This window comes from Oncorhynchus masou, chromosome 33 (genome assembly GCF_036934945.1).
Source record: "Oncorhynchus masou masou isolate Uvic2021 chromosome 33, UVic_Omas_1.1, whole genome shotgun sequence".
In the NCBI taxonomy this organism is placed as follows: domain Eukaryota; kingdom Metazoa; phylum Chordata; class Actinopteri; order Salmoniformes; family Salmonidae; genus Oncorhynchus; species Oncorhynchus masou.
This window is the reverse complement of record NC_088244.1, coordinates 31,734,052-31,755,487: the sequence shown is the minus strand read 5'-3', so window position 1 is coordinate 31,755,487 and position 21,436 is coordinate 31,734,052. Positions and strand designations below refer to the sequence as shown.

Here is a 21,436-nt window from a genome sequence, read left to right as displayed (position 1 = left end):
ACACGTTTAATTCAGTCTAAAGAGTCAAAATATTACAGCGCCCTGTTTTTGGCGCAATGGAAGGTGGAGCATATTTGGGGCCTTTCACAAAAACAAATATATGTTTTATTGTCACGTACAGTACTCGTTCAAGGGTTTTTCTTTATTTTGACTATTTTCTACATATATATATATTTTAGATTCTTCAAAGTAGCAACCCTTTGCCTTGATGACAGCTTTGCACACTCTTGGCATTCTCTCAACCAGCTTCACCTGGAATTCTTTTTCAACGGTCTTGAAGGAGTTCCCACATATGCTGAGCACTTGTTGGCTGCTTTTCCTTCACTCTGCAGTCCAACTCATCCCAAACCATCTCAATTGGGTTGAGGTTGGGTGATTGTGGAGGCCAGGTCATCTGATGCAGCACTCCATCACTCTCCTTCTTGGTCAAATAACCCTTACACAGCCTGTAGGTGTGTTGGATCATTGTCCTGTTGAAAAACAAATGATAGTCCCACTAAGCACAAACCATATGGGATGGCGTATCGCTGCAGTATGCTGTGGTTGTCACGTGTGCTCCCTCTCCGGACACTAGGTCACCAGGCTGCTCGTTATGGTGCACACCTGTCAACATCGTTACGCGCATTATGACACTCACCTGGACTCCATCATCTCCTTGATTACCTGCCCTATATATGTCACTCCCTTTGGTTCCTTCCCCAGGCGTCATTGTTTCTGTTTCCTGTCTGTGCGCTGTTCGTGTTTCTTATTTTGTTCATTTGTTTATTAAATTATGCACTCCCTGAACTTGCTTCCCGACTCCCAGCGCACTCGTTAGAGTGGTAGCCATGCTGGTTAAGTGTGCCTTGAATTCTAAATAAATCACTGACAGTGTCACCAGCAAAGCACCCCCACACCATCACACCTCCTGCTCCATGCTTCACGGTGGGTACCACACATGCCGAGATCATCTTACTTTACTTGAACTCTGCGAAGCATTTATTTGGGCTGCCATTTCTGAGGCTGGTAACTATAATGAACATATCCTCTGCAGCAGAGGTAACTCTGGGTCTTCCTTTCCTTTGGCGGTCTTCATGAGAGCCAGTTTCATCATAGCGCTTGATGGTTTTTGCGACTGCACTTGAAGGGTTCTTGAACTTTTCCGGATTGACTGACTTTCATGTCTTCAATTAATGATGGACTGTCATTTCTCTTTGCTTATTTGAGATGTTCCTGCCATAATATGGACTTGTTATTTTACCAAATAGGGCTATCTTCTGTATACCACCCCTACCTTGTCACAACATAACTGACTGGCTCAAACACATTAAGAAGGAAAGAAATTCCACATTCAACAAGGCATACCTGTTAATTGAAATGCATTTAAGTTGACTACCTCATGAAGCTGGTTGAGAGAATACGAAGAGTGTGCAAAGCTGTCATCAAGGCAAATTGTGGCTACTTTGAAGAATCTCAAATATAAAATATATTTTGATTTGTTTAACACTTTTTTGGTTACTACATGATTCCGTATGTGTTATTTCATAGTTTTGATGTCTTCACTATTATTCTACAATGTAGAAAATAGTCAAATAAAGAAAAACCCTTGAATGAGTACATCAGATAGGTGCAATGAAATGTGTTGTTTTACAGTGTCAGCCATCGTAGTACGGCACCCCTGGAACAAATTAGGGTAAAGAGCCTTGCTCAAGGGCACAGACAAATTTTTCACCTTGCCGGCTCAGGTATTAGAATCAGCGACCTTTCAGTTATTGGCCCAAAGCTCTAACTGCAAGGCTACCTGCCGTCCTAACGCTCTAACACTCACAGGAGGAGTGGCAACAGCAGGGGTATCAAATTGAGATGAGGAGAGCAGAGAAGGCCTTTGGGAGGAGAGGAGTTAAATGAGAGCAAGGATGTTCAGAGAGTTATCATCAGTAGCCTAGAAAGCATAGTTAAGTATGTTGTGTTTTCATGTGTGATATGATGCGACCTTGGTTTGGATATGGCTGGGAGCCAGACGTAAAAAGGCCATCTGAGTCCTCCTGTGTGATGTGGCAGCCGGCGTGGTGTCCCTATCTTTTGGTGTATAACTGTGTGGCTTTGTCACCAACTGTCCATGTTTTCCACTCCATAAAAGGAGCACTCTCGTGGTGCACAGTGGTAAATTGTATACTATTTATGTGTCAGATGGAAGACAGACCTGCAATAGAGACTGGGTGCGTGAGATTGCTATCTGTTTGTGTGACTAACTACAGTAGCCTGCTCAGTGCTATATATTTATGTGCTGTGTGTATACACACTGAGTAGATTCGTTGTAACACACACTTGTAGCATTATGCTCATGATGACCGTCCGTCACTCGCGGCCCACAATGCATCTACACCGACCTAAATGGTGTTAATAATCCATCGTCATGGCAACAGTGCTTCTCATCCCTCAACTGCCTCTCCACCCACATAGGTCTCACAGCAACCGTCACTAAGCAACCCCCTCTTCCTTCTCAGTTTCTCCATTTGTGAGGCTGCGGGGGCAGAAAAAGAAATGGAGTAAGAGATGATGTTACATCAATTAAATCTGATATTATATATGATGTGACAAAAAGTATGATATTATATATGATATGACAAAAATATGATATCATATGTGACAAAAATCACATGATGTGACAAAAATATGATATTATATATGATATGACCAATGACCCAACACACCTCCAGGCTGTGTAAGGACTATTTGACCAAGGAGTAGAGTGAAGGAGGGCTGCATCAGATGACCTGGCCTCCACAATCCCCCAACCTCAATCAAATTGAGATGGTTTGGGATGAGTCGGACCGCAGAGTGAAGGAAAAGCAGCCAACAAGTACTCAGCATATGTGGGAACTCCTTCAAGACTGTTGGAAAAGCATTCCAGGTGAAGCTGGTTGAGAGTATGCCAAGAGTGTGCAATGCTGTCATTGAGGCAAGGGGTGGCTACTTTGAAGAATCTAAAATGTAAAATTTATTTTGATTTGTTTAACACTTTTTTGATTACTACATGATTCCATATGTGTTATTTCATAGTTTTGATATCTTCACTTGATGTCTTCACTAGTATTCTTAAATAGCAAAAAATAAAGAAAAACCCTTGAATGAGTAGATGTTCTAAAACTTTCAACCGGTTAAATATGATTGGAAAGAGTGGAAATATTGAAAGTGGTTTTCACTGAAGCTAGAGATCTGATCTCCAGAGCTTATCAAGAGGATATTGCGGTACATTTTTAGAGAAGTCTGATTAAACACAAATAGAGTAGAAGGTGGTTATCTTTATATTACTTGGCCATATGCAACGTGAAGTATAGTGCAAATCACAGAAGGTTTGGTGCACCTTAATCGGGGAAGACGGCTCGTGGTAATGGCTATAATTAGTGGAAGGGTATCAAACACATGGTTTCCATGTGTTTAATGCCATTCCATTGACTCCGTTCCAGCCATTAGTATGAGCCGTCCTCCCCTCAGCAGCCTCCACTGATACAAATGTAACAGATATATTGGCCACTAACATTTTTAGAGGTGGTGGTGGAGTGGTCGGAGTTGTGTCTCTATACAGCTGGCTCCAGTCATTGTGACTACTGTTGTTAGTACATGACATGCTATGGTTCCCTGTGTTCAAACAGCCTTTCACAGTATTATTGCCTTGTTTCACCCTCTTTTTAATCAGAGGAAACCGTGTGTTTCTGGGGAACAGGAAATGCTGTTGAAAACCCACTATGACGTGTGTGCACATGATGGTTGTAACAGCAACACTCTATTACACAAAGAACATATTATCCTCAACCGTAACTAATGTGTCTACTGTGGTTGTGTAAGGATCATTGGTGTTGTTGGCCTGTTCTAATTGTATAGTCCTCCAGTGTTCCTTCCATTCTGTCAGCTTCACACCAACCACAGGAAACCACTGCTTCTCAGGGGAAGAGAAGGGGAGAAACAGGAAGAAGGGAGGACCAAATAGAGAGAGAAAGAACATAACTTTCCTAATTGTTGTGCCCTATTCCTACAGAGCATGTTGTCAACACGTGGGCTAAGGTTTTACAATGACGTTGGCCTGCATTATAGTCTGAATAAAGCCTTGCCCACATACATTTGCATGCTGCCCCAGTTTCTGCTTCCTTGGGCCTCTGCTCTGTCGTTATGTTTTCTTCAGGAAGTGAGTAAGAACCAGAGGGCAGCGCCTGGGCAGAGTGGGTGTGGCAAGGGAAGGGAGGAAGTCAAGGCAGGGGCATGTGACTTGTGACTGTGGTGAGGTGGTTACTTACTGACGGACTGGCCGACTAGCTCTCTGGGTGACTGTTGCTACATGGGATAGAGAGCAGGACAGTGGAGTAGCTGTTGAATTTCCTGGAATATCAGGGCCTGAGGGGACTATTGGGCTGGATAGGAGGCTGGCTGCTTAGCCTGCCTGTACACGTCTGTGTGGAGAGATGTAGCTCTGTAGGCTACATACAGTAGGTCAGACAAGTGTGTGTAGTAGTACTGTACAGGCCTAGTGAGAAAAGTTAGCGTTCGTGTGTATGTGTTTGTTTCATAATCTATTTGTCAAAAGTGCAGTCCTATGCGTGCATGCGATTGGCTGTTATTGTAAACACCTGGTCTTTCCAGACAGGTGTGGAATGAGTGGTATGTGGCACTGGCAGTGAAATGTGTTTGTGGCTAATGACTGCCCTGATGTTTTTGCTTTTTTAACTGTTATTTTAATGTATGACAGAGAGAGAATGTGAGACAGAGAGAGAGGGAGAAGTCTGAACAACGGTACTAAACTCAGTAGTACATTAACTGCACAGGGAGTTTTCCGGCCTGGACAAACAAAGAGGGATAGAGAGGGTACAGAAAGAGAGAGAAGGGTCAGAGAGGGAGTGAGAGGGCAGAGACTTTGGTTCACAAGGCAGGAAACAACACGTGATTCTGTCAGCTCCAGTGCAAGGAACATTTTGGAGGAATGGGAAATTCTGCTCCGATCATGTTCTATTACCATTGGTGTCTGGAAGGGTTGCTGCACATGATAAAAACCATATATACAGTAGCTGTGTAAATTCTGATCTTTGTTGTGGTGAGAGGCTAAGGACAAAGTGCCAGTGTGAATGTGTGTAAGTCTGGTCCTCTTCCCTCATGAGATCCAGCAGGAGAAGTTTCCTGCCACGCCGGTCTAATTTCTACATGTGAGTGACTTACCTATGAGGGACAATACATCTGTGTTTGGGGTTGGAGATGACTAAGTTAAGTATGTCCCCTTTTCATCAAGCCCTTTCCCCTCTCATTCATCCTTCTGTCCCCACAGTGTGGAAACAGAGACCCAGTGTGCGGAGCCTCCCGGGGCCCACTCAGACGGCCCCTACAGCCAGACCACAGCGTACCTGCGTGGCACAGAGCGCTACAGTGACAGCAGCAGTGGTCCTGGTCCTCCAGGCCCTCGGGGGCCTCCGTGCGTGGCCCCTCCCAACTCGGCAAGCCTTGCCTGGGCACTGCGAACACGCCATCAGCCTGCCAGCCTGGCCCTCCGCAAGCAGGAGGAGGAGGAGAACAAGAGGTGCAAGGCCAGTCTCTCTGACAGCTATGAGCTCTCCACAGACCTGCAGGACAAGAAGGTACCCCGGGGTGTGGGCGTGTGTATACAGAATGTGTCTGTACAGTATGGTTTGAACTCCATGTTGTTTGTGTTGTGTGTAGAGAGAGAGAGAAACAACAAGCGTGATAACATGCATTACTTTATTGTCAGTGAGTGTTGTGGTAGCCCTGTCTGTAACTCCTCTGTCCCCTGTCCTGTCTCCTCTGCCAGGTGGAGATGTTGGAGAGGAAGTATGGTGGCTCCTTTGTGAGCCGCAGAGCAGCCCGGACCATCCAGACGGCCTTCCGCCAGTACCGCATGAACAAGAACTTTGAGCGCCTCCGCAGCTCGGCGTCCGAGAGCCGCATGACGCGACGCATCATCCTGTCCAACATGCGGCTGCAGTACTCGTTTGACGACCGCCAGCCGCAGCAGCAGGGGACCGGAACACAGACCAACTTCACACACAGCGTGGGCATCGGTCCTCCTCATTCACCTGACACAGAGCGGACAGGAGACTACACACACCTGGAGGACTCCTTCACCAAACAGGTTGGTCAGTCATCTGGTGCATTCGCTACAGCAGTGATATGTTGAATCAAGTGACTAGTTAAATCAATTCTCAGTTAGAGATTATATTCCTGCTTGAGCCTCTGTTTTGTCATACTGCAGGTTGAATAATATCTGTCCCTTACTGTACCAAGATGTTCTATCCTCTCCCTCCATGTGCCGTTCAGGTGAAGTCCCTGGCTGACTCCATGGACACCGCCCTGACCTGCCGTAGCGGGCGGGATGACTCCCAGGAAGACTTTGGGGAGTGTGTGTGGAGCAGCAGCAGTAACCCCTCCTCTCAGAGAGGCCTGTGTGAGAGACCCCGGGGAGGGGGAGGGGGCCTTAGCATGCACGGAGACAGCACAGCCACCTCCTACAGTGATGTCACTCTATACATGGACGACTGCATGCCCTCCTCGCCCCTCTCACTGGACCGGGCCCCCAGCAGCACAGACACTGAGTACTGGGGCCCTGGGGGAGGCGTGGGGGCCCGTGAGGACAGCAGGGACACTGAGGGAGGGGGTAGCAGTAACAGCCGTCGCAGCACTCCCTGCACAGAGTGTCGAGACTACCGTCTGAGGGGCGCCCACCTGCCCCTGCTCACCATCGAGCCCCCCAGCGACAGCTCCGTGGACATGAGCGACCGTTCAGACCGTGGCTCCCTGAGCAGACAGATCTACGAGCAGGAGCCAGCGGGAGGAGCAGGCTCTCCTCAGGGAACACTCAAACACTCCCCTAACACTCCCCGCTCTGTCTCTACAGCTGCAGCTCAGGGCCAGACCCGCGCCCCCGGCCGGGGCCCCCCCCTGCCCACTCAAATCCCCCACCATGTGGCACACCACCATCACCACCACCCTCACCACCACCACCAGTACCCAGACACCCCCTCGTCCTCCTCTTCCCCCCAGCAGCCCCCCACCACCCCCCTGTCCTCCTCCTCCTCTGCTGCGCTGCCCCTGGTGGCCTAGAGCAGCCCTGTCTATCTGACGGGGACAACGACTCTCTCAACTCCACCACCAACTCCAACGAGACGGTGAACTGCAGCTCTGGCTCCTCGTCTCAGGACAGCCTGAGGGAGCCCCTACCCCCTCTGGGCAAGCAGACCTACCAGAGAGAGAGTAGACACAGCTGGGACTCACCGCCATTCAACAACGACGTGGTGCAAAGACGCCAGTACCGCATCGGACTCAACCTATTCAACAAGTAAGACTTTTGCAATCCATTTATATTTGACATTTAAACTACGTAAAACAACCACGTCACAATCAACCACATATCACAATCCTTGAATGTAAAACCTTCAAAATAGGAAAAGGATATAGTGTCACCGAGAGAGAATTGGGAGTCGTTCTCTTGTGATTTGTCATTGTCTGATTGGTCTTTGTGATTCTCAGGAAGCCAGAAAAGGGGATACAGTACCTGATCGAGAGAGGCTTTGTGTCCGACACTCCAGTCGGGATCGCTCGCTTCATCCTGGAGAGGAAGGGCCTTAGCAGACAGATGATCGGAGAATTCCTCGGCAACCGGCAGAAACAGTTCAACAAGGACGTACTGGAGTAAGGGAATGAGCGACGGAGAGGGGGAGGATTCCGAATGGGAGTATACAGTAAATAGGAGATTACTAGAAGTAATTGGAGAGGCTACTGTAACAGTAGTGACTGTGTCTCCTGTGTGTTACAGCTGTGTGGTGGACGAGATGGACTTCTCAGGTATGGACCTGGACGATGCTCTGAGGAAGTTCCAGGCCCAGATTAGAGTTCAAGGAGAAGCCCAGAAAGTAGAGAGGCTCATAGAAGCTTTCAGGTGTGTTCAATAGTCCATCTCATGTGTCTATTGTGTTGTTAGACACTCTGTGGAAATAGATTGAATGTACAGTGAGAATGTGTGTTGTTGTTTTGGAAATCCCTCTTAAATCTACACTACTACTCTCTCTTGAAAGTACTTGAAACGTGTTCTCCTTTCTCCCCCAGTCAGCGGTACTGTGTGTGTAACCCGACGCTGGTCCGCCAGTTCCAGAATCCAGACACCATCTTCATCCTGGCCTTCGCCATCATCCTCCTCAACACGGATATGTACAGCCCCAACGTCAAGGCAGAGAGGAAGATGAAGATAGAGGACTTCATCAAGAACCTCAGAGGTGCAGTTGGAACAAGCAGATCCATAAACGCGCACACAAACAAAACACTCCGAGTAACATTGAACTTAAGGTCCTCATGTGAGAAACAAGATTCTCAGGCTGGCCCCCAGACTATAACATGGCAGTACACTGTGATCAGTGATGGCTATTTCCACTGCGTTTGTCTCGTTCTTTTGGGTTATATGAGTTTTAAACATAAAAGTGAGCCTGCTACCTCCCAGACACTCATAACGCAAGACACTTTCCATCAAAGAGTTTTTTTCAATCAAATGAGCAAAATATTTAAACACAGCAGGAAGTAGACTGATGTAGGCGCGTTTAACACATTAACAGCCTTTCTCTTTCCCTGTGTGTCTACCAGGAGTGGACAACGGCCAGGACATTCCCAGGGATCTGTTGGTGGGGATCTACCAGCGCATCCAGAAGTGGGAGCTAAGGACCAACGACGACCACGTGTCCCAAGTGCAGGCGGTAGAGAGAGTCATAGTAGGCAAAAAGCCTGTGAGTTGTCTGGGCTTGAAATGTAACTGTAGCCCCGTGTCATTTCCCTGTTTAGCCTGTCAACACCTGTGGTACTATGTGTTGTTGCTCTGTGTTACTGCATTGACAAGCTGTAACACAAGCTGTTACTGCTCAGCCTTAGGGAGATGTAATACTAAACTATTTTCTTTCTTTGTGTTTTGTGTAGGTGATGTCTCTGCCACACCGCAGGCTGGTATGCTGCTGTCAGCTCTATGAGGTGCCTGACCCCAACAGACCCCAGAGGACAGGAGTTCACCAACGGGAGGTCTTTCTGTTCAACGACCTGCTGGTGGTGAGGCCTCCTAACACATCCTCCTAACAGTGGAAACTCCTATGAGAGCCTCCTTCTAATGCGTATGGAGAGTTGGAGACCGTCAGGCTCTCCTAAACAATGTAGAAATATATATAATGTTCTCTTTTCTCCTCTGTTTACAACCACGTGTTCTCCATGTGCTTCCTCAGGTGACTAAGATTTTCCAGAAGAAGAAGACTTCTGTGACATACAGTTTCAGACAGTCCTTCCCTCTGGTGGAGATGCAAGTCCACATGTTCCAGAACTCATGTGAGAGCCTGTTTCCTCCTCTGCCTCTTCCTCATATTTAACACAACACAACATATTAAACCCCTCCAGACATCTGCACATTTACTTGTCAGTAGTTTTCTTCTCTGTACGCTCTGTACTCTTTCTCTCCCTCCATTAAGTTGATGAATATGCTCCTCTCGTATCTTTGAATGAGTTCACTCTCGTTTCACTCTGTGTGTGTCTCTGTCTGTCAACATAGGTCATGAAGTTAACAGCCAGATGGTAAATGTTATGTTTTTACATGAGTCTCTTTCTCTTTCTGTCTCTGTCACCCAGACTACCCCCACGGTATCCGTCTGACCTCAGCAGTGTTGGGTGGAGAGAGGAAGGTCCTTATCGTGTTTATGGCTCCCAGCCAGCAGGACCGCACCCGCTTTGTCAGTGACCTTAAAGAGAGTATCGCTGAGGTGCAGGAGATGGAGAAGTACAGAGTGGAGTGTGAGTACACCTCCCCCTGTTGGTCATTATGTGGAACTACGGCTGTGTGTGGCTCAAAAGTGTAGTCGAGTAACTATTGCTTTCCTGCATCTTACCCTATCCACTTGTAAGTGAAAAACAGGAAGAAAGGTAGTGATGTGTATTAACTATTTCTATTGTCAATCTACTTCTCTCGGTCTTCTTCTCAATCTCTCTTTCTCTCCGTAGCCGAGTTGGAGAAGCAGAAAGGCGTGATGCGGACTGGCCTGCTGACCGGCTTGGTCGGAGGTGGAGTGGGTGTGAAGGGTGAGGTGGCGAACGGCACCCTGGGAAGGCCCAGTCTAGATGACAACTACTCTGCGGGAGAGGGACTCAAACGCTCTGCGCTCAGCTCATCTCTCCGAGACCTATCAGATGGAGGTAAAACATACACACACAAACAGACGCACAAGAAAACACACACACATACACTACCATTCAACATTTTGGGGGTCACTTGGAAACGTCCTTGTTTTTGAAAGAAAAGCAAAAAATATTGTCCATTAAAATAACATAAAATGTATTCGGCCCCCTTGAACTTTGCGACCTTTTGCCACATTTCAGGCTTCAAACATAAAGATATAAAACTGTATTTTTTTGTGAAGAATCAACAACAAGTGGGACACAATCATGAAGTGGAACAACATTTATTGGATATTTCAAACTTTTTTAACAAATCAAAAACTGAAAAATTGGGCGTGCAAAATTATTCAGCCCCTTTACTTTCAGTGCAGCAAACTCTCTCCAGAAGTTCAGTGAGGATCTCTGAAGGATCCAATGTTGACCTAAATGACTAATGATGATAAATACAATCCACCTGTGTGTAATCAAGTCTCCGTATAAATGCACCTGCACTGTGATAGTCTCAGAGGTCCGTTAAAAGCGCAGAGAGCATCATGAAGAACAAGGAACACACCAGCCAGGTCCGAGATACTGTTGTGAAGAAGTTTAAAGCCGGATTTGGATACAAAAAGATTTCCCAAGCTTTAAACATCCCAAGGAGCACTGTGCAAGCGATAATATTGAAATGGAAGGAGTATCAGACCACTGCAAATCTACCAAGACCTGGCCGTCCCTCTAAACTTTCAGCTCATACAAGGAGAAGACTGATCAGAGATGCAGCCAAGAGGCCCATGATCACTCTGGATGAACTGCAGATATCTAAAGCTGAGGTGGGAGACTCTTTCCATAGGACAACAATCAGTCGTATATTGCACAAATCTGGCCTTTATGGAAGAGTGGCAAGAAGAAAGCCATTTCTTAAAGATATCCATAAAAAGTGTCGTTTAAAGTTTGCCACAAGCCACCTGGGAGACACACCAAACATGTGGAAGAAGGTGCTCTGGTCAGATGAAACCAAAATTGAACTTTTTGGCAACAATGCAAAATGTTATGTTTGGCGTAAAAGCAACACAGCTCATCACCCTGAACCTACCATACCCACTGTCAAACATGGTGGTGGCAGCATCATGGTTTGGGCCTGCTTTTCTTCAGCAGGGACAGGGAAGATGGTTAAAATTGATGGGAAGATGGATAGAGCCAAATACAGGACCATTCTGGAAGAAAACCTGATGGAGTCTGCAAAAGACCTGAGACTGGGACGGAGATTTGTCTTCCAACAAGACAATGATCCAAAACATAAAGCAAAATCTACAATGGAATGGTTCAAAAATAAACATATCCAGGTGTTAGAATGGCCAAGTCAAAGTCCAGACCTGAATCCAATCGAGAATCTGTGGAAAGAACTGAAAACTGCTGTTCACAAATGCTCTCCATCCAACCTCACTGAGCTCGAGCTGTTTTGCAAGGAGGAATGGGAAAAAAATCAGTCTCTCGATGTGCAAAACTGATAGAGACATACCCCATGCGACTTACAGCTGTAATCGCAGGTGGCGCTACAAAGTATTAACTTAAGGGGGCTGAATAATTTTGCACACCCAATTTTTCAGTTTTTGATTTGTTAAAAAAGTTTGAAATATACAATAAATGTCGTTCCACTTCATGATTGTGTCCCACTTGTTGTTGATTCTTCACAAAAAACTACAGTTTTATATTTTTGTTTGAAGCCTGAAATGTGGTAAAAGGTCGCAAAGTTCAAGGGGGCCGAATACTTTCGCAAGGCACTGTACATATCTACATAGGCCCATTATCAGCAGCCATCCCTCCTGTGTTCCAATGGCATGTTTTATTAGCTAATCCAAGTTTATCATTTTAAAAGGCTAATTGATCATTAGAAAACCCTTTTGCAATTATGTTAGCACAGCTGAAAACTGTTGTTTTGATTATTAAGGAAGCAATAAAACTGGAGCATCAGCATTTGTTGGTTTGATTACAGGCTCAAAATGGCCAGAAACTCAAACTCAAAATGGCAAGAACTTTCTTCTGAAACTCGTCAGTCTATTCTTGTTCTGAGAAATGAAGGCTATTCCATGCGAGAAATTGCCAAGAAACTGAAGATCTCGTACAACGCTGTGTACTACTCCCTTCACAGAACAGCACAAACTGGCCCTAACCAAAATAGAAAGAGGAGTGGGAGGCCCCGGTGCACAACTGAGCAAGAGGACAAGTACATTAGAGTGTCTAGTTTGAGAAACAGACGCCTCACAAGTCCTCAAATGGCAGCTTCATTAAATAGTACCCGCAAAACACCAGTCTCAACATCAACAGTGAAGAGGCGACTCCAGAGTTCCTCTGTCCAGTGTCTTTTGCCCATCTTAATATTTTACTTTTATTGGCCAGTCTGCGATATATGGCTTTTTCTTTGCAACTCTGTAAAGAAAAAGAAAGGAAGGTCTTTGTTTCTGGCCATTTTGAGCCTGTAATCAAAACCCACAAGTGCTGATACTCCAGATACTCAACTAGTCTAAAGAAGGCCAGTTTTATTGCTTCTTTAATCAGAACAACAGTTTCAGCTGTGCTAACATAATTGCAAAAGGGTTTTCTAATGATCAATTAGCCTTTTAAAATGACAAACATGGATGAGCAAACACAACATGACATTGGAACACAGGAGTGATGGATACTGATAATGGGCCTCTGTACACCTATGTAAAATCTGCCGTTTCCAGCTACAATAGTCATTTGCAACATTAACAATGTCTACACTGTATTTCTGATCAATTTTATGTTATTTTTAATGGACAAAAAAAAACATTTTTTTCAAAAACAAGGACATTTCTAAGTGACACCAAACTTTTGAACAGTAGTGTATATATAGAAAGTACATTACAAACCACTTCCTGGAAATTGTGTCTTATGCTAATAAAATACTCTGAGTAATCCTGCCGTTTAATAGAGATATTCTATATGCTCTTTTTACTGACTGACTGTGATCTTTATAAGGATTCATAGAAATTCTTCAGACACTAATGTCTGGACACTGAGAGTAGAGGGTACCTTGTCCATGGGGCTGCTTGAGATTCTTCCTTTGCTTCTTCTGGTCTCATCTTGTTTTATTATCTCTGACACATGAAAGAACAATAGCTTCTGCAAGTCATATCTCTCACCTCTCTGCAACCCCACTCTGCAACATTCTGTTACTCTATTTCCTCTCTTTCGTAACCTGCCTCTTCCTGGCTGGGTGCAGGGAAACGTGGTCGCAGAAACAGTGTTGGCTCCCTCGACAGTACCATGGAAGTAAGTCTGAATGGACAAACTGAATGGTGTACCTGCCCCTTTAATACGTATACCTCAAACATAGCCATCCCAGTATATCCCTTTAATAGAGCCATAAACGCCTAGTCTTTCCCCTCGTCCTCATCCTTGACCCCTTCCTCAGCATGCTCTGTGTGTTTTATGTGTGTGACTGACATGTGTGACTGACATGTGCACGCGTGTGTTCTGGAATGAGCTTTTCATACCTCTGTGCTCTCACAACAGCCTGTGCATGTTCTTGTTCTCAACTCTTGTTCTTCTCCATTCTTGCATTGTCAAAAAAAAATGAATTGGTTTGTTGTTGGTTTGCAGGTGTTGTGGTGTTTGTCATTGCAGTGTTTCGGTGATTTGTCCAAGGCATTCTGATAGGATGTCATATGCATGAATTACTTCCTTCCTCTTTGTCTTCCTCAGGGTTCCATCATTAGCAGCCCCCAGCCGCACCAGCGTTACCCGGTTCCAGGCGTGGTCCCAGGCTGCTACCCTACAGAAGACTACCGGCCGCATCGCCCCATCCTGAGCCCCGGAACGGGGGTGGGGGGTGGGCCGGGGCAACAACACACCGCTGCTGGGACGGGAGTTGGGGGGGTTCCCAGCAGTGTAGAGAGAGCGGGGGTGGGGAGCGGCCCTGGGGGGGGCAATACGGGCTCCTTCCTGGGCTCTCTATTCGGCAGCAAACGCGTCAAGCCGCCAAGTCCCCTTATACCACCGGGGCCACCCTACCCCGCCCCTGTCCCCCCACCCACTACGGGAGGGCCCCCTCCTCACTCCCCATCATCTCTGTGCCAGTCGGAGGGGGGCCCTTCCAAGATCCAGGCCCTGCATGCTCAGTACTGCCACACGGCCGCTGTGCAGCCCCCCCCTCCCTACTACCATCACCATCGCTACCACGTCCAAGCTGGCCCTCCTCCCTTGCCAGGCGGGGGCGTGCCCCCTCATATCCTTCAGAGAGGGCCATTCCCCTGTCGCCCTCCTATTGGCCCCCCTCACACCCAGCTCCAGCAGCTGGCCCATCTCTCCCAGCTTTCCCAGCATGGCATGCAGGGTCGCTACAGCAACATGGTGGTGGGCTGTCCTCCCCCCTTTCTCCTCACTCCCAACATTCTCAGAACCCCCAGTTCACCATGTACCACACACAGCCCACACACTCTATCAGGGCGGGCGCCATGCCAGGCAAACCTCCTCTGACTTTGTCTCACTCCCACCCGCACCCCCACACACACTCCCACACCCACCCCGGGCACCCCCTCAGTGCCGCGCCGCACCCCGCCCCCCACCCACATCAATCTCGCTTCATCTTTGGCACGCTGCCCCACCAACATCAGCATCAGCAGCCGTCCGCTTCCGTCAACACCCATCACGCTGCGCCCGCCGCCCAGTATCAGCCCCTGTACCCTCCTCTCTCTTCTATCCCCCCTCCCCCCCCCCACTCCCCTTTACCCCCCTTCTACCCCCCTTATCCCCCTTATGCCTCTTTGCCCTCACCCCCCCCAGCACCCCGGTCAGCCTCAGCAGGGGCCCCAGGTGATGGGACCTGGGGCGACTGGCACAGGGGGCAGCTCCAAATCCAAACCTATCAACCGGATCAGCACGGTGGTGTGAGCAGCAGAACGTGGGGCCACAGAAGGCAGAGGTCAGAGGGCAGGATGGAGGAAGGGGGCGGAGCTAGGGACAGGGATAGAGCCAGGGCTTGTAGGGGTGAGCAGGACAGCAGCAGCAGTAACAACAGCGCCAGTGACAAGAAGAAACGCAACTTATTTCGTCTCTGCTACTTTCACCTCCGCTTCCCACACATGTAGACCGAGAGAGCAAAGGAAAGAGAGTTGGAGCTAAATTACATACAAGACACACAGGAAGAATAAACACACATAAAGCAATGCCCACATAAATGTAGTTTCTCAGGTGAACTCTATCAGCTCTCAGCACACAAACTCATATGGGAGAGTCACAGGTAGGCGCAATGATGTTGAAGTTGGCGGCAGGCAGGAAAAACCATTAAAAAACACACACACACAAAATCAACAATTTCTCTAGCCATAGAACTGATGCTGGTTGTAAATGTACAGTAGAGGTCCTGTACCCAGTGTTTCACTGTCTGAAGTATTATTTGAAACTCTGGACTTTGCCAAGACATGAGCTTGAGAGTGTTTTAAACATAAAGTACCAACATGTAATCGTGCAATGTTATGAATGGTGGCAAATCTGACGATGAAAACACGCAAGATTTGGTTCTGGTGTTGTTGAGATAAGGACATTGCTGACCATCAGAAAGACCATCTCCACCCACCTGGATATGAAAAAGACTTCACCACTAAATACATTCCAGCAGGGTTGTGAGTTGTAAACAGCCATTGAGGATAGTTGCAAAAAGAATCCCCTCGATTTTGCAATAATTCATTCAGCTTCATAATAAGTTTGTCAATTACCACGGCAGGTCTTCATCACTGAAAGGTATCCTTTTTTTAAAGTAGACCTCAGAGACATTTGCTTTGTCTTCAGCTTTTATGACTCACGGTTCAATGGCAGTCTTAGGCTCTATGGTCTTTTACATGTAAAGAGAAGTCAGCTGGTTTCATAGGATTTACAAGCATTCCCTATAGGGTGTGTGGATTAATGATGCTACCAATAATCTTTTTGAATGTTTTTAAGCTTTTTTGCTGTTGTATAAATGTTACATATGTAATTGCTGAGTATGATGAATATTGTCTACTAACATTAACTGTTTTGATCCAGTGATTAATTAGATATTACAGATGTTTGATTGATTAAAAAATATATTATAGAGAGGATATATACACTTATTCATTCCCTCATACTTGTATGTAATGAGGGTGTTATAAAGTGTGATTTATTTTTGTTCTCTATGATGGTTGCCATTGATGATAACTTCTATTTTCAGTTATTATTATTGAATGTTAAAAAATATTAGTTCATATTTAGGACAATTTTTGTTCTTAGAGAGTTGTGTAACCTATATCTCCCTCAATTTTGTCTGTTTATTTTAAAGAGACTGGTGATTGTGTGAACTAGTATTTGCACAATGTCCCCAAAAAATGGTTAATTGGAGTCAAAATGCATATGAATGAATATGCTTTCCCACCTCAGACCCCTCTGAAAGATCCCCTTATAAGGGCTTTGACCTTTTACCTGCTCATGGACAATGATCCTCATTTCATTGGTGACCCTGTCGTTTATGTCCTCCCTGTTATCCTCCCTGTTATCATGGGACTCACTCAGAAGCATCTGGTCTTGTTGAGAGAGTTTCTCACATGGCGTGTGTTTGGATGGTCTATGTCTTTGAACAAGCACGCTTTGTAATATAGTTTTGTGGTTTTGCACACGTGGTGTCTTAAAGTAAAAAATGGCATTATTTTAAACACCCTCCTCACATACCCCCTTGCCAGTCCTCAGAGAACTCTAATAGCCTACACCCCAGCACCCTTACTGAATGGGCTTGTCATTAGATCAAACAGGTTTGTTAATCTTCTCATCTCTGTTGACCACCTTTCTTACTTCCTCTCTCTGTCCTTCTATTGCACTGTGTTTGAACAATGGTAGATTGAACAATGGATTAGTGTTTCATGATAAAGGGAATCATTTAGATTTAGGATGGTGAATTGTAGTTATACATGCTAGACAATACTTGGGGACAAAGAAGAGACAGATTCATGTTAAAACCCAGAACAAGAATATGGGTAGTCAGGGAAAAATGTAAGGTTTTAGGGGTGGTTGAGGTTGAAGTTTTTTTGTTGGCTTTTTCCTGCATAATTCCCTCTGTGTTGTCCCTTTCTGACCCCTCTTGCATGAATATATCTGCACTTATTGAATGGATTGTACTGTATAAATCTGAATGTACATATTATATAGAGGTGTGTGTGTGTGTGCGTGTATGTGTGTTTGTGCGTGAGTGTGCGTGTGTGAGAGAGAAAGATGAGTAGGGGACTTTGGTTTGAATATTGAATTATTTTTTATTTTAGACTGAGGGTGAGAGAATAAATTGCAGTAATTAAGTGTTTGTATGTCAGAGAACAAATTGATATTATTTTAAACATGATCTTAAGAATTTAATTTGTGTATGTAGTAAGTATTAACTGGAAGAGTAGAGAATTGAGATGTGAATATTTATTGCTTCTGATATATTAAAAAGTGTCCTTGCAGTGAAACAATCTTCCGTCTTTTATTGGTGTCATGACAGAATAAATGTCTGCAAATGTGATGGACAGCAACACATTTTCTTTATTTATTACTTACTGTGTAGCACTTTCCCAGCACTTTAGAACAAAATGTAGAGGGGATGACATATTGGTCTACTTCCTGCTATTCAAACCTGAAATCAGAACATAATTATCTTCTACCAATCAAGAGGTACAGCTGTTTTAGGAACCGCTTCAACTACTTTCATTAAGCTTAACTGCCATAGAACTTTCAGAAATTGAAAAAAATTGAATAACACCAGGACTTTGGGGGGTTGACTCTGACTCCTGCTATCAGAGTCGTTAGAGTCGACTCTCTCAAAATTAGCTACAGCTGCAATGTCAGTGTGTGCACACTGATGAATTAGGTGATTGATTAGCAATGCATATGGAGCAAGGTTATTATAGTTTTGTGATTTTCTATTACTTTTTATTTCTGTTAATTTTTAGATTTGATTTGAAGTTCAGTTCAGTTTCAGTTAGTTTTCAGACTTGATTTGATAGTTTTTATTCCGTTTAATAGTTTGAGTTCAGTTTGACAAAAACATTAATATTTTGTTTTTACATTATTTAGTTTCAATTTTAGTGTTAGAGACAGAAAGTAGCCTTATGCATGGGAGGCTAGGAGCCATTTACGTGTTGTAGGCCTAAAGCAGGGGTATACTCAAGTACTATTTGAGACGGTCCGGGCACACAAATTTTCTAGGTGGCAAAGGTCAGGAACAATATTGTCATTTATCAGCGTAATAACAAACCCCCACCTCGCAACCCATGTGACCCCAAACTGTTGGAACTGTTCACAAATTTGCAGGTTTAAAGCTAATTTCCTACAATTCTACAAATGTTTCACATCTTATGTGTGTTCATATGATACCAGGAGTTGAATCCTGGCCGAATTCCAAAAATAAAATAATAGCTCTCTCACCTTGTCTTTATCCTGAATTGCTTTGTGGGTGCTGTTCAGATGAACTTTGAGGTTGGCAGGGTTTTTCCCTTTTATCTCTGTTCCACACGCTGCCATCTTCTGACACGACAATACATTTGTTTTTGTCAGTTCTAGCAACGTATTAAAAATAATCCCACATGAGGCTTTGTCTTTTGTGACCGGCCACTGCTGGTGTTGGGTTTGCTGCCAACATTGTTCATTGCATAGAAAACACTCTGGAGTTTCTAAAACTGTTAAAATAATGTCTGTGAGTATAACAGAACTGATATGGCAGGCGAAAACCCGAAGAGAATCCATCCTGATTTTTTTTATTTTGAAGTCACAGTCCATTCAAATGCTTGTCTATGGGATATTCAAAGGAATTCCTCCCAGATTGCAGTTCCTATGGCTTCCACTAGATGTAAACAGTCTTTAGAAAGAGTTTCAGGCTTGTTTTTTGAAAAATGAGTTACTAGTTGTAGTTTTTCAAGATGGCTCTCATTTGAACTGTAGTCTTGTGGTGCGCGTGGATGAGGGCACACACTTCGTTATTTATCTCAGGTATTGAACATACTACATTCCGTCTTAAATTGTATCGTTTATTTACATATTAGGGTACCTGAGGATTGAGTACAAATGTTGTTTGACTTGTTTCAATGAAGAAGGACTTTATTGAACAAAACAACCATTTGTTGTGTAGCTGGGACCCTTGGGATTGCAAACAGAGGAAGATCTTCAAAGGTAAATTATTTATTTTATTACTATTTCTGATTTTTGTGATGCCTCTGCTGGTTTGGAAAATGTTCTCAATGCTGGTGTATGCGGGGGACTGTCCTCAGATAATCGCATGGTATTATTTCGCCGTAAAGCCTTTTTGAAATCTGACAAAGCGGTTGGATTAACAAGAAGTTAAGCTTTTAAACGATGTAAGACACTTGTATTTTTATTAATGTTTAATATTACGATTTTTGTATTTTGAATTTCGCGCTCTGCAATTTCACCAGATGTTGTCCTGGTGGGACGCTAGCCCAAATTAACCAACAATGCAGTTCAAGAAATATAGTTAAGAAAATATTTACTAAACATACTTAAGTAAAAAATGTAATAAAAGGTAACACAATAAAATAACAATAATGAGGCTATATACAGGGGGTATCGGTACTGAGTCAATGTGTGGGGGTACATCTTAGTCGAGGTCATTTGTACATGTAGGTAGGGGTAAAGTGACTATGCATAGATAATAAACAGCGAGTCGCAGCAGTGTAAAAACAATGGGGGGGGGTCAATTAATTGTTCAGCAGTCTTCTGGCTTGGGGGTAGAAGCTGTTAAAGATCATTTTAGACCTAGACTTGGAGCTCTGGTACCGCTTGCATAGCAGTAGCAGAGAGAACAATCTATGACTTGGGTGACTGGAGTCTTTGACAATTTTGGGGGCCTTTCTCTGATACCGCCTAGTCAGATCCACCCCTTTTGTTCGATTTTTGCCTAAAATGACATACCCAAATCCACCTGCCTGTAGCTCAGGACCTGAAGCAAGGATATACATATTCTTGATACTATTTGAAAGGAAATACTTTGTGAAATGAATGTAGGAGAATAACAGATTTGATCTGGTAAAAGATAATACAAAGAAAAAATTGTGTGTTTTCGTGTACTTTTTTTGGTACCATCTTTGAAACACAAGAGAAATGCCATAATGTATTATTCCAGCCCAGGAGCAATTGAGATTTTAGCCACTAGATGGCCGCAGTGTATGTGCAAAGTTTAAGACTGATCCAATGAACCATTGCATTTCTGTTCAAACTATGTATCAAGACTGCCCAAATGTGCTTAATAATTGATGTATTAATAACTTTTCAAGTTCGTTACTGTGCACTCTCCTCAAGCAATAGCATGGTATTATTTCACTTTAATAACTACTGTAAATTAGACAGTGCAGTTAGATTAACACGAATTTAAGATTTCTGCCTATATCAGATCTTTCTATGTCCTGGGAAATGTTATTGTTGCTTACAACCTCATGCTACTTTAGCCCAGCTGTCCTGCGGGGGACCCACCAATCCTGTAGAGGATATAGGTCCTGGATGGCAGGAACCTTGGGCCCGAACCTGGGACCGTTAGGCTCTTCAGAGGGTGCACAACTGAGCAAGAGGACAAGTACATTACTGTGTCTAGTTTGAGAAACAGATGCCTCACAAGTCCTAAACTGGCAGCTTCATTACACAGTAACCGCAAAACACCAGTTTTAACGTCAACAGTGAAGAGGCGACTCCAGGATGCTGTCCTTCTAGACAGAGTTGCAAAGAAAAAGCCATATCTCAGACTGGCCAATAAAATATTAAGTTGGGCAAAAGAACACAGTAGACAGAGGAACAGAGGAACTCTGCCTAGAAGGCCAGCATCCCGGAGTCGCCTCTTCACTGTTGACGTTGGTGCTTTGCGGGTACTATTTAATGATTCTGCCAGTTGAGGACTTGTGAGGAGTCTGTTTCTCAAACTAGACATTCTAATGAGCCAGTTTGTGCTGTTCTGTGAAGGGAGTAGTACACAGCGTTGTACGAGATTTTCCATTTCTTGGCAATTTCTCACAGGAATAGCCTTCATTTCTCATAACAAGAATAGACAGATGAGTGTCAGAAGAAAGTTCTTTATTTCTGGCCATTTTGAGGCAGTAATCGAACCCACAAATGCTGATGCTCCAGATACTCAACTAGTCTAAAGAAGGCCAGTTTTATTACTTCTTTAATCAGCACAACCGTTTTCAGCTGTGCTAACATAATTGCAAAAGGGTTTTCTAATGATCAATTAGCCTTTTAAAATTATAAACTTGGATGAGCTAACACAACATGCCGT

The 21,436-nt window shown here is 44.6% G+C and overlaps 1 pseudogene; it reads left to right on the top strand.

Annotated features, from left to right (window-relative positions):
* LOC135528267 (IQ motif and SEC7 domain-containing protein 1-like) overlaps positions 1-17,630 on the top strand; it is a 56,889-nt pseudogene extending 39,259 nt beyond the window's left edge.
* Positions 17,631-21,436: the final 3,806 nt, after the last annotated feature.